The sequence below is a fragment of the Mauremys reevesii genome, linkage group 23 (assembly GCF_016161935.1).
Source record: "Mauremys reevesii isolate NIE-2019 linkage group 23, ASM1616193v1, whole genome shotgun sequence".
NCBI lineage: Eukaryota > Metazoa > Chordata > Testudines > Geoemydidae > Mauremys > Mauremys reevesii.
Window position 1 is genome coordinate 14,232,637 of NC_052645.1, and position 12,571 is coordinate 14,245,207.

The 12,571-nt window shown below is 49.3% G+C and overlaps 1 protein-coding gene across 17 annotated transcripts in view; it reads right to left on the reverse strand.

Moving 5' to 3' along the window:
* LIN28A (lin-28 homolog A) overlaps positions 1 to 12,571 on the reverse strand; it is a 41,407-nt gene that overhangs the window by 9,624 nt on the left and 19,212 nt on the right. The window lies entirely within an intron of this gene.

The following is a 12,571-nucleotide window of genomic DNA, read 5'->3' on the forward strand; positions in this document are numbered from 1 at the left end:
TCAGATAGGTAATCAAAGTGAAGCCCATTGAATTAGCTGCATACCTCCTGCATCTGAAAGGAAGGGGCCCAACGCCCCTCCTCCTCCTCTCAGCCTGCCCCACACCACACACAAAGCAGGAACATTCCCAGGCCTCGTCCACTCCCCCCCACCACCCAAAAAAAAAGGTGGGGGGGGGGAGTAGGAGCCTACAGAGATACTGGAAGGGGGGAGGGGACGGGCTCTGCTTTTAGTCACCAAGGCTGGACCCAGAGAACAAAGAGCTGTCCCTGTCCACTGCTCCCGCTGGCCAAATTCCAGGAGTTCCAGGGTCTCCATGGGGGGAGGGAAGCTGAAGTGGACACTGAGAATCCGCAGGCTAAAGGCAGCGCTCTGTGTGCGCGCGAGTGTGAGCGTATGTGCGAGCACGTGTGAGCAAGTGTCAGCTTGAGACCATGATCCCTTCCACTTCCTCTCAAATAACCCCATATTCACTGTTCTCTCCTCCCCGCCAGCCCCCCACCTCTGTCTGCCCCCCTCACCCCACCCCTTACACAGCCCAGCCCAGCAAGGAACGGTTTCACATTCGTAGATGATGCATGCGCTGGAACACTGGGCCTGTGCTATGAACCAGGATTGTTAAGACAACCCCGGTTTTCCCAGCAGAGCCCCAGAGCCACAGCTGACAGACCCTACATCCTTCCTCCCCGTACCCCACAGCAGCCTCCTGTCCTGGGTCCTTTGGCACCCAAACAACACTGCTGCAGTACATCCTGCCAACAGCAAACCGGGTAGTTTCTCACCATGATGCCTGGGGCTAAGATCTCCTCTCCTACCCCTGATGTGCTCTGTTCTTTTTATTGGCCTGGTGTCTTCAGAAGGTCATACTGGAAAAAAAGATAAGTAATGGGGCTCTCCCAAACTCCACCCATTCGTGAGGTCAAAACGAGAGGTCACGCTCAGATTGCCCGGTCTCCCTGCGGGCAACAGGGTAATACCCCAATTTCACACTATGCTTCATTCCGGAGTCAAATAGGGAACGTTAACATTTAAAGAATCATTGTTACACTTCAGAGTCAACATGCAATGCAGTTAATAGGGGCAGCGGCTAATGCAGCTCAGAGCTGTTCTTCCAGGTTCTCTGAAGACCCAGGTAGACGTCCCTGCATCACTTTCCCAAACCACCATAAGGGTTAGAAAATAGGGGGTGGGGTGCTGTTTGTAATGACCACCAGGATTCAGGGGTTCAAGACACAGCTACCCGGACAGGTATCAGCACCCCGATCTGGTGCAACTGGCCCAATCCAAGGCCTTGGTGCCTTCAGCAATATTGACTACTCTCCTCCTGGCTCTCCCTTCCTGGCTGACAGCATTCTCAGAGCGGCCTTTGCCCACCTCCTTCCTGTATCTGTTGGGGTCCTTTAAGCTTCTCTCCTCAGACTCCTCCCTCATCTGCTCCCACAATTTCAGCCATCACCTCAGTGCAGATAATTCCCAGATCTACCTGACCTTCTCCCGCATCCAACTCCTTGCTAAGACACAGCTCTACCTAGGCATCTGCTGCACTCGCCCCCCATGGGATCTGAGAACCTTCTTGGGCAAGGTCGCCGACATTTGGCCTTTCCTATCCCACCCATCACATAGCCAATAACCTGCTCTCTCCCCCCCCACACACACTTTCCCCTTAGCATCAAGTTCAAGAACTTTATCCTTACCTCTATATTTCTCCCCTCCTCTTACATCTGTCCTCATCCTCCCTCCTCTTGCTCCTCAAACACCTCCCAATCCCTTCCCTGGGCTTCCAGTTCTTGTCCACCCAGGACCTGCCCTCTCCCCCTTAACTCGCCAGGAAACAGATTCCCCTTGTAATCACAGCACACGCTCCCTTTCCTGAGCAACATGAGAGGCCAGGCCAAGAGGACCTCATGCTCTGCAGGAGAGAGGACATGTCCTACTCATGTTTCGTAGAGTGCCGAGGACCGTTTCAGTGTTATACAAGTTAATAATTTCAACAGCTGACACTAAGTCATTTTAAAGTCCTTCTCTTTTGGGAAAGAATTTCTACAGGTGCTGCACGTGCTGACATGTTAAGACTTTCTGGTTGGCTGAACACCCATCCCTGCTTTTCCTCCCCAACACCAGGGAGTTCCCTGTCCCTGAAGTTTCCTCACCTCCAAATGCCACTACCACCATTCTTCCAAGGAGAGATGAACTCTACTGGGAGGGAGGCCCTGCTACATGTCGATAAGTCACTCCACTCTGTGTAACTCCCAGTGTAGGAAGAAGATCACACCCAGGGTTCCCACCGTGGCAGAGCGAGAAACAGGTGGGCCACCAGAATTACCCAATGACTGCTTTAAAATAACCGTTCAGAGGCATGGTAGAATCACTCTTAAGGATGAGAAGAGGGAGCATCAGTGGAAGGGAACATTGTCCTGCTGCTCCACAAAACACTGAGGTTCTCATCCAAGGAGGAGACTGTTTATCCTGTGACAATCCTCCATCACAATATTCACTGATTCACTCAGTGAGTTGCATAGAGATTACGGGAGGGAAAGTCACTCACTTGGCCACTGCAGAAGGCTGAATTCTGATGGAACCTGTTTGGAGAGAGAGCCACCTGAGTGCAGCTTAGAGTCTCAAAGAACATGCTGCACTCACACAGTACCACACACATCTTTACAGAGAGAAAATGTTTGCACGAATTCATAGCTGCCTAGAATAGCAGCAGGATGCTATCCTTAGGCCGTGTCTACTTGTAACTTCATGGATGCAGCAGGGATAGAAATCAAATCCTCGTGCTCCAAAAGCACAGGCCACTGCCACTTGAGCTAAAGGAGACTCTCCATTAACTATTAGCAGTGAAGGGCCTATGACACACGGAATTGATCAGCTCTGAGTCCATCAGGAGGACTCAGCAGCCTGTGCAGCTTGTTACAATACACAGAGTGAGAGCCTAAGAGGCACAGGCAAGCGAAGACGGGAGTTTCAGGGGAGCCAGAGACACTCAGAGGCTGTTCTACACAGCAGGAGCATCTCCTCCAGGAGGGCGGGACTGCATGGAGGAGTGGTCAGTGCTAGGATGAACAGGAAGGGAAGGCAAAGAGGGCCATGAGGCCATCAGGAGAAAAGGCCACTTCAGGTTTAAAAAGCCCAAGATGGCAAATTTTGAAGTGGATCCTGAAATGAACAGGGAATCAGTACAACTATGTGGCTAGCAAAGGGTTTAATAATCAACTCAGTAGGAGTCCTCCCAACCCTCTGATTGGCATCACGGTGTTATACAAAGACATAATGGAATTTAAACTGATATTTTAACACAGGGGTTAAGGGGCTCAGTCAACTCTCCCCCTTGTCCCCCCTTCCCCCGCCAAAAACCCCCCAGCTGCATGGGAAGTCTGAGTGTTCCCTTACTATTGGATGTGTTGGCTGGTGATCAAGAGCCCTCAACTCACAGAAGCACTTCCTATTATACTGCATTAGCACCCAGCGATGGGCCAGGACCCCGTTGTGCTAGGTGCTGTACAAACAAGACAAAAAGACAGCCCCTGTAGATTAGACTGTGAACTCTGAAGAGTTCACAGTTTAATCTGCAAAAGCAGCTCTCTGCTCACTGTCGATTCCCGACTGGCTGCTAAGGAGAGGTCATTTCCCCTCCATTAAAACCAAGGTGCTTTCTTCATTTAAAAAACAAAATAAAAAACATTTAAAATTACTTTAGAGAGTCCTGCTGCAGTGGAAACAAACAGCAGCCTGTGCTTCTTTGGCTGGGGGATCTCAGAGCACCTTACAAACACTAATCCTCACAGCATCCCTCAGAGGCAAGATTTGTTCCCACTTCACAAATGAGGTGCAGAAAGCTAAGTGACTTGCCCCAGATTGCAGAGCATGGCAGTGGCAGAGGTGGCAATTTGACTCAGAAGTCCAGTCCGGTGCTCTAATCCAACCATTTATCATCAATTGACATGCATTCAAGAGGTGCCTTTTAATGCTAGAGGGTCATCTTTGTTCACAGCCTTACAACAGTACAGTCATCCCCCAAGGGCACGGAGTCAACTCGACACAAGGAGACATTCTTGGGAGCACAGCGCTGAGAACCTTTCAGCTAATCAAGACATCATTAGCCCAGCCATGTGGGGGCCTCGAGCAAAGAAGTCAATTGCACGACTTAGCTACACAAGAAAATTGCATCAGTTCAATTTAAGATTGGTTAAACCCGTGCAAAACCCATTCTAGACACTTGGGCCACATCTATATGTACAGCGCTGCACAGTGGTGAAGATGCTTTCCTGCCGAGATAGCGCTTCTGTCGGTGTAACTTATTAGGGGGTAGCCGTGTTAGTCTTTAAGGTGCCACTGGACTCGTCGTTTTTGTGGATACAGACTAACAGATTTATTTGGGCATAAGCTTTCGTGGGTAAAAAACTCACTTCCTCATATGCAAGAAGAAGAAGAGGGTTTTTTACCCACGAAGGCTTATGCCCAAATAAATCTGTTAGTCTTTAAGGTGCCACCAGACTCGTTGTTTTAGTGTAACTTATGTCGCTCGGGTGGTGGGTGTGGTTTATTCAGACCCCTGAGCAACGTTCTGTCGACATTGGCTGTAGTGTCAACATAGCCAGCATTAAGGGTGGCTCATGAACTCAATTGAAGCTAACTTGAGATAAGCCTCTCAAACTGAAGGAGCACCTTCACAAGGCTTTGCGTAGATTGAGTACATCACTTTAAGAAACACCCTTTAGTTGAAGCAGAGCAAGTCTGCAGACAAGGCCAAACTCTTCCACCTACCACGACACTGAAGAGGTGCAAGCGCGTAGCTCCAATGAGGAAAAATAGTTTTTTCTCATTTCATTGCTTTTCAACATAGGAGACACAATTCCTGGCACCAGGACATAAGGGGCCCATCTTAGCTGAGGCCAATGGCAGAACTCCCACTGAATTCAATGGGAGTAGAAGCACGGGCTTCCTGGAGCTGGGATGTGCCTTTTTATCGGTAGAGCATTATATGTTATTTATACCCACCTAAAGCAGTGGGGAGAATACAAAACCCCAGACCTTGCACTGCATCTGTCCTCCATCTGTCCTCCCCTAGCACATCCCAAACCTTCCCTCCCCACTACCCGAATCAAGATCTTCAGAATTCTCCTGCCTACACCGCTCTACAGGGTTTGCACGGATACACCCACCCAGCACTCACCCACGTCTGAACAGTCTTTGCTGGCATGGCCACTTTGCAGCCCATCTCCCCCCTGCAATGAACACCCACAGGATTACCTAGCACCCAGGCTGCCCAGCTAAGCATAGCTATTAGCCAAGCAGTCTCACACCATGCTGCACATCCAAGAAAAGGGTGAGGCCTTGGGAATAAAGGAGTCCATGCCCTCAGGGGATGAAAGCTGCCTCTTGGCTGGTACAACTTTGAGCAAAGAAGCCTCTAAAGCCTGGGCTACACTAGCGGGGGGCGGGGTTCGAACTAAGATTGCGTAGCTGAAGTCGAAGTATCTTAGTTCGATTTACCTGGCCGTCCTCACAGCAGCGAGTCGACTGCTGCGGCTCCCCCATTGACTCCGCTTACTCCTCCTGCCGAGGTGGAGTACGGGCGTCGATTAGCGGATCAATTTATCGCGTCCAGACGAGACACGATACATCGATCCCCGATACATTGAACACTACCCGCCGGATCGGCGGGTAGTATAGACGTACCCTAATACTGCAAGGCAGGCATATATTAAACCATCTGGCAGTCAGAGCGTAGGACTGGGAATCAGCCAGTGGGGCTCTGTTCTTGGCTTTCCACTGATTTGCCACATGACACAGGGCCCTCAGTTTACCGACTGAAGATAATCCTTCCCTATTTCACGTGGAAGGGTGCTTTGCAGAGGGCTGACAGGCTTCGGATTAAACGGGCCTGTGTAAATCCAGATTATAGATACAATAATCAACCCCTTAAAATCCTTAAATAAAATAAAATAAAATAAATATGGACCGAGCGAGAGTGCGTGCATGTGTGCAAAGCGGGTCTCTATCTAGCACAGGTATGTCTAAGGCTACGTGACAGCTTATGGCATGCAATTTTTGTATGCCATTTTTCTCCTGCCCCATTGGAAAATGCCCATTTCAGAACCTGGCCCACGGGAGAGGTTGATTTTGGTGATTTTTTTTCAACTCAAAAAAAGATTTTGGAAAAAAAACAACTGAAATTGTCAAAATGTTTTGCTTTGCCGTCGTCAGAATAAAAAAAATTCCAGTTTTCTGGTTCAAAAGAACTTTTCATTTCAAAATGAACTAATTACAGAGGAAAAAAAGATCAAAATGTAAACAAAACATTTTGATTGACCCAACCTGAAGGATTTTTTCCCCTAGATTTTCGGTTGGTGACAGTTTGCAATTGACTCTTTGGCCCCATTCAGGACATGAAAATTTTTGGAATCTTGAAAATTTTCATGTAACAAGAAAAGTCCTTCCCCACCCTCCACTCTACATCAGCCTTCTCCTCCTCCTGTCCCCCACCACAACTGGCGGTCGCGTTCTGTCCAAATTTCTATTAAAAAAAACTCTGAAGGGACCCGTTCTTATTTGTCTATCCAGGGCCTAGCATTCTTACCGCGCTCTGTACACAGTGTCAATCATTTACTGAATGCTCTTATGGGGACGGGAGGGAGAGAAATGAGCAGAGACCCTCTTGATGTAGCCCCTCTGTTCAATGGCCTCGGAACCCTGCTTAGCTACAGAACCAAGACAGCTTTGGTGTGCTCCACCTGCTTGGCCAGAATCCCAGAGCTGGGGCTCAGCCCTCCTTAGTCCTTCTAAAACAGGGTTCCAGAATCAGTGTAGACAGAGTCCCATCACTGCCTCTGAGCCCCAGCTCGGAGCACACTGATATGAGCTAGAGGCAGCATGCACAGTCCTGCAGATGAAGGCGGACGGGGAGCTGCACTCAGGGCAAATACAGCTCAGTCTTGGCAGGCTCCCATGGGAACTTTTCAACGGCTTCCCCCCCCCTCCAGCCAGGAACCCTGTGGGCGAGCAGATGTGACGCAGGGTATCTGTAGGTAGTCAGCGGGGCCTTGGATTACCCAATCCCATTCCCACCCACCCTGCAGGGAGGGGAGAGAGAGATAAGGAGGCTTTCATAAGAATTGTGCCAGTTGTGAGCCCTAAACGCCTTCCCATCTGCTGCTGCTCAGTCACGGGGTAAGGGACAGCCAGGATTCCTACCTACCTCTCCCCATTTCTTACAAGGCGCACAAAGCCTGGTTGGGGGTGGGGGGGGGGGAAGGCAGAAAGACCCTTCAATCTGGGGGTGAGGCAGGGCCATTTCCCCTACGCAGCCCTGGTTCACGCAGCCCTGGTTCACGCAGCCCTGGTTCACGCTCGTACACAAAAGCTGTGTCAGATCAGGGTTCAGGCTGGCTTGGAACTGCCTGGCCCTGCCCCCGCTGGTGCCCAGACCGTACCAAGACCAGCTCAGGGAGGGAGGCCGTGCTTGTATGGCCATCGGAAGAGGAGATGGGCCCAGACTAATGATCCAGATCTAGACACCCCCTCCCCCCGCAACCATGCTTAAAGTTCAGATCAAAGTTCCCACTTTGAGACGAAGGACAGCGGATAAATGATGAAAAATACCAGAAATGGCTTTCAGACACGGCCCCCTTTCTAGCGTCAGCAGCAACTAAGGGTGCAGCCGATTTTCTGACAAGGACATTCAGAAAGCCACGGGAGAGACCCACGGGGCCACGGCCGGCCCAGCTTCGTCACTCAGTGCAGGATTGTTCCCTGCAGTGGGGAAATTGTTCCCTGCAGTGCTCGAGTCAGAGCGGCAAAGCCCCTTGACAGATCGCCTTCTTGTGACGCCTGGGCACACATCCCATTCTTGATCTCAGAACCAGAAGGTCGTGCCTCCTTTCCTGGAACGTGTTCATCACCTGGCTTGGGGTGGGTAACTGAAGAGGGGCTTGTTTCTTTATCACATCCCCTGTTGTAACTTATTCCACTTATCCAGCGGTTCTCACACTTTTGTACTGGTGACCCCTTTCACATAGCAAGCCTCTGCGTGTGATCCCCCTTAAGTGCTGGAGGCAAAGTGGGGCTTGGGGTGGAGGCTGACAGCTCGCGACCCCTCCCCCCATGTAATAACCTCCTGACCCTCTGAGGCCTCCTGACCCCCAGTTTGAGAACCCTTGCACTTATCACATATTTGTGGAGTTCATGCTTTGCACCAAGAGCTTGCCTGGGTGCCCCTCCACTGCAATAAAACATCTGGCCCACGTCAGCTGACTCAGGCTGCTGGGCTATAAAATTGCAGCTTAGATATTCAGGCTCGGGCTGGAGCCAAGGCTCTGGGACCCTCCCCCATCACGAGCCAGAATGTCTATACTGCAGTTGTGTAGCCCTGCAGCCTCCGTCAGCTGACTCAAGTCAGCTGTGGGTGTTTTATTGCAGCACAGACCTACCCTGTGAGTCCCGATCAACTCACACAGGTTTGTTCGTTTTAGGACCAAGGTGTCAGGATTAGTCACCTCGACGGTGGGCTATGAAATTTGCACTGCTTGGGCTAGCAGGACAGTGACAGCAGCCCACACTGATCTGACTCCGTGTTGCCAACTCACAGTTTTAGCTCAAGTCTTGTGAAATGTGTGTTTTTCTTAAAGCTCCAGCTCCTGGAGTCAGGAGATTACATGACAATTTCAGATTTAATTTATGTCAGGTAAGTTTCCCACCCTCCTGGCTGTGGAGAAACATTTGAAAATGTGAGCCCTACAGGTTAAAGAAACAGAAGGCAAATAAAAAGCACCCCAAATATATTTGAAAAATCGTGACTATTTTGGGATCTGACTCATGATTTTCCATGGGGCCGGAGGTATGGTTAACCCTCTAACATAGCATAGGCTACATAGCACAACTGGTACCACCACAGACAGATGTGCTCGTGTGCATATAGAATCAAGTTACAGTCGCACTAGGAAGAAAACAAGCAATGTTAACCAGTGTCTGCCTAACCTAGATCAGCCCTGTGTGTAAGATCAAGCCATTCAACGCAACACACTTGTATTTTCAGCCCTGGCACTCGGTACTGAAGTGTTGCCACCGATTCCCTTCCATGGCTAAGGGATGATTTGGGTGTTTTCCTGCTACCCAAGTCAGTTTGTCAACCAGACTAATTGATTAGGGTATGGATCATAGAATATCAGGGTTGGAAGGGACCTCAGTAGGTCATCTAGTCCAACCCCCTGCTCAAAGCAGAACCAATCCCCAACTAAATCATCCCAGCCAGGGCTTTGTCAAGCCTGACCTTAAAAAACTTCTAAGGAAGGAGATTCCACCACCTCCCTAGGTAACCCATTCCAGTGCTTCACCACCCTCCTAGTCAAAAAGTTTCTCCTAATATCCAACCTAAACCTCCCCCACTGCAACTTGAGACCATTACTCCTTGTTCTGTCATCTGGTACCACTGAACAGTCTAGATCCATCTTCTTTGGAACCCCCTTTCAAGTAGTTAAAAGCAGCTATCAAATCCCCCCTCATTCTTCTCTTCTGCAGACTAAACAATCAGTTTGGTCTGTTGGTTAGAAGTTGGAGGAGAGAAAACTTTGCATCCAGGATCTGGGTCTTGCTGGCAATGACACTTGTAGAAAAAGGTTTGAATTTGCATGCATGCAGATGGAGGGATCATTTATGTGAATAGGATTTTTAACGTCTCTCCTGAATCACTTGGAAAATTTTCCATTGCCTGAGGGAATATAGAGCTAGAGAGAGAGAGAAGCAGCTTCTTTCTAAGGGCTTGTCTACACACCGACTGAGACAGAAATAAGTACATCACCACTTTCAGGTCACATCTTTAGCTATTTTGGTGCGAGTTGTGTGTCAAACACTTATTTTGGAGTAAGCACCTTACTTTGAGTAACCCAAGGGCTTGTCTGAATGGGAAAATTGACCAGACTATCAATCACAGAATAAGTATCCACATGGGGAATTTTTCCAGAATAGTGACAACATTTAAATGCACATCTTTCCTTATTCTCAAATAATGCTCAAACCACTGAGCTATCCCGCCCCTCCAAACATGCTCCCAAACCCTGCCTTAAAAGTCAGCCCTACACCAATTTTTTTTTAAACTGATTTAAGTTAAATGAAGATAAGGCATCCTTGTTTTAAAATAAGAATATCCACACAAATACATACTTGTACCTATGTTGGTGCATGTTACCACTGATCTATTTATTTCTGTTCCAGTTTGGGTGCCAACCTGGCTGACTTTTAAGGCAGGGTTTGGGAGCATGTTTGGGGGGAGGGATCGCTCAGTGGTTTGAGCATTGGCCTGCTAAACCCAGGGTTGTGAGTTCAATCCTTGAGGCCGCCATTTAGGGAACTGGGGTAAAAATCTGTCTGGGGATTGGTCCTGCTTTGAGCAGGGGGTTGGATTAGATGACCTCCTGAGGTCCCTTCCAACACTATATTTCTATGATAATGGAGGCATTAGCATAGGGCAGGGGTTCTCAAACTGTGGGTCAGGACCCCAAAGTAGATCACAACCCTGTTTTTATGGGATTGCCAAGGCCAGCTTAGAATTTCTGGGGCCCAGGTCCAAAGCTGAAGCCCCATTGCCAAAAAAAACAACCCTTGGGTTTCAGCCCTGGGCAGCGGGGCTCAGGTTACAGGCCCCCTGGCTGGGGCTGAAGCCCTTGGGATTGCCCCACCACCAGGGATGGTGGGACTCGGGTTTTGGTCCCTCCTCACGGGGCAGCAGGGTTTGGGTGGGCTCAGGCTTCAGTCCCCACTCCTAGGGTTGCGCTGTAAGTTTTGTTGTCAGAAGGGGATCACGGTGCAATGAAGTTTGAGGATCCCTGGCATAGGGAGACCTGGACTTTATGACCCAAGAAGTCCATTCCAGATCTCAAACACATCCAGACTTTTCTAGGTTTGATTTGAGCCTTGCTCTTAAAAGAAAAAAAAAAGGCCCGAAGAAATTCCATTTGCTTGGAGTCATTTTATCTTGGAGAACATTTAAGGGCGTTTTCTCTCCCCCACCCCCTGGGGGTTTGAGAGTTTGTGGTGGGGGAAGGGAGATGCCTCTATTGATCAATTTAAAATTTAGACAAAGACAGGAGCTCAGAGCTCCTTTAGAAATGGGACACGGCTGCTCTTTTTGGATAGTGAATATCGGACGCTGTATTTCACTGGATCCAGACTGGAGCCAGGGTATATGAATCACACAACACACTGCCTTATTAATCCCAGCAATACTTTACAAACAAAATAGAGAGGTACAAAGGGGCATTTTCCCATTTGAATAGCTTGGATATCAGCAGATTCCCTTACAAGGACTCCAAGGCTAATTTGGCACATTGCAGGATGAGCCTCCAAGATGCCACCGAACACCCAGTTCACTCCCTAGCAGAGTCTCATTGTGCTCAGTGGCAATCTCTACACCCCATAATTCCCAGTGGATGCAGCTCCACCAGTGGCAAAGTTCAGACAAGCACATCACTGCGTTCTCTAACCCTGCTCAGGTTGAGAACCACTGCCCTGAATGTTCACGGCAGGGGAACACCAAAGGGTCACAACACAGCCAAATGGAAATTCACGTCAGAATTCAAATGCCTATTTGGGAATCATTTCTTCCTATTAATGAGCTATAACCACGAGTTAAGATCACGAGCTGTTCTTTACCATTCGCCAGACATTAGCAATTTCCAGATCTTTTTCAAGCACCAGGAGACTAGAGTTAGTAGCAGAGGCCACCAACAAACAAAATCAGCTGTTGGAAAAAAAAATCTGTCTTGGTAAGATGCCCCTTGTTAATTCTGGGTGTGATCCCTGCCAGGTTATTTACACTGAATAGCGTAGGTGTGGGCAAAATATGGCCCACGGGCTAGATCTGGCCCATCTAACATTTCTGTCCGGCCTGCCAGGTTCTTTGGCTGCCCCCTTGCAATCTCCGGGCTGCTAAAAGTCCCTTGGTGCAGCGGAGCACTCAGGCAGGCTGCCTGCCTGCCATGGCCCCCTGTCCTCCTGGAAGCAGCTGGCTGCTGCTGGCATGTCTCTGCGCGCCCCTGGTGATAGGGTGTGGGGATGTGTGTGGTTCAATCCCTTGCTCTTCCAAGACTCCCTGTGGGACCATGAGTGAGTCAATCTGCACCTCATCTCCTCCCTATCTGTAAAATGGGAATAATAATATTCCTGTGTCTCGCTGGTCTATTTCGAGCCTGGCATAATGGGGCTCTGATCTCAGCTGCAGCTTTTAGGTGCTATTGTAATACAAAAGATCTGAGCCTCACCTACACTACAGCTTCCACTAGCAGAGTTGTACCTATTGGGAATGACAAGGCTAATAGGATTACTCACTGAAGTAAAGTTACTCAGGTCTACACTACAAGTGCCACTACAGGCCTCAGTTTTCCTGCTACCGATGCATCCATCTACACCAAGGGTTATCAGGTCTGTTGCACTTCAACTGGGGGGTACCAATGGTGGAAGTGCCAGAGCAGACAGGACTCTGGCATTTGTCTCACCGTGCTGTCTGGGAACACATGGAGTAAGAGTATCAGCAGGGGAGCCATGTTAGTGTGGATCTGTAAAAAGTGACAGAGTC